General features: G+C 51.0%; 3 non-coding genes across 3 annotated transcripts; all 3 read left to right on the top strand.

Moving 5' to 3' along the window:
• The first annotated feature begins 99 nt into the window (after positions 1 to 99).
• LOC123178749 (5S ribosomal RNA) lies at positions 100 to 218 on the top strand. Its single transcript, XR_006489821.1, has one exon. It is a non-coding gene; the product is annotated as a 5S ribosomal RNA (ribosomal RNA).
• A 301-nt stretch (positions 219 to 519) lies between these two features.
• Positions 520 to 638, top strand: LOC123178748 (5S ribosomal RNA). The gene has a single exon (XR_006489820.1). It is a non-coding gene; the product is annotated as a 5S ribosomal RNA (ribosomal RNA).
• A 301-nt stretch (positions 639 to 939) lies between these two features.
• Positions 940 to 1,058, top strand: LOC123178750 (5S ribosomal RNA). The gene has a single exon (XR_006489822.1). It is a non-coding gene; the product is annotated as a 5S ribosomal RNA (ribosomal RNA).
• The last annotated feature ends 52 nt before the right edge of the window (positions 1,059 to 1,110 follow it).

The following is a 1,110-nucleotide window of genomic DNA, read 5'->3' as shown; positions in this document are numbered from 1 at the left end:
CTCCGTAGTTGAGCGGGAGCGGCCAAAGGAATGTGCAATCGTGTGTGTAGTGGAGCTGGGAGGGGCAAGCATAAGGGACGAAGACGGGGGTAACATGTCGGATGCGATCATACCAGCACTAAAGCACCGGATCACATCAGAACTCCGAAGTTAAGCGTGCTTGGGCGAGAGTAGTACTAGGATGGGTGACCTCCTGGGAAGTCCTCGTGTTGCATTCCCTTTTTAATTTTTTTGCACCGCGTGCAAAACAAAACGCACGAGCGCGACGTATGTTTAGCATGTTTTATTATTTTGCATGTTTACGGTAAGTTTTAGCTCGCTGCTCATTATTCACGCGTCTAGCGGCGGCAAGCGTGTTCTGAAAGGGGTCGAAACCATGGTAAATAGGCACTGGTGCAGTTGAACCGTGGTAAAACTCGTCTCCGTAGTTGAGCGGGAGCGGCCAAAGGAATGTGCAATCGTGTGTGTAGTGGAGCTGGGAGGGGCAAGCATAAGGGACGAAGACGGGGGTAACATGTCGGATGCGATCATACCAGCACTAAAGCACCGGATCCCATCAGAACTCCGAAGTTAAGCGTGCTTGGGCGAGAGTAGTACTAGGATGGGTGACCTCCTGGGAAGTCCTCGTGTTGCATTCCCTTTTTAATTTTTTGCACCGCGTGCAAAAACAAAACGCACGAGCGCGACGTATGTTTAGCACGTTTTATTATTTTGCACGTTTACGGTAAGTTTTAGCTCGCTGCTCATTATTCACGCGTCTAGCGGCGGCAAGCGTGTTCTGAAAGGGGTCGAAACCATGGTAAATAGGCACTGGTGCAGTTGAACCGTGGTAAAACTCGTCTCCGTAGTTGAGCGGGAGCGGCCAAAGGAATGTGCAATCGTGTGTGTAGTGGAGCTGGGAGGGGCAAGCATAAGGGACGAAGACGGGGGTAACATGTCGGATGCGATCATACCAGCACTAAAGCACCGGATCCCATCAGAACTTCGAAGTTAAGCGTGCTTGGGCGAGAGTAGTACTAGGATGGGTGACCTCCTGGGAAGTCCTCGTGTTGCATTCCCTTTTTAATTTTTTTGCACCGCGTGCAAAACAAAACGCACGAGCGCGACGTA

Source organism: Triticum aestivum, unplaced genomic scaffold, assembly GCF_018294505.1.
Source record: "Triticum aestivum cultivar Chinese Spring unplaced genomic scaffold, IWGSC CS RefSeq v2.1 scaffold65959, whole genome shotgun sequence".
In the NCBI taxonomy this organism is placed as follows: domain Eukaryota; kingdom Viridiplantae; phylum Streptophyta; class Magnoliopsida; order Poales; family Poaceae; genus Triticum; species Triticum aestivum.
Note: the sequence above shows the minus strand (reverse complement) of the source record. Positions and strands in the feature narration are given on the sequence as shown.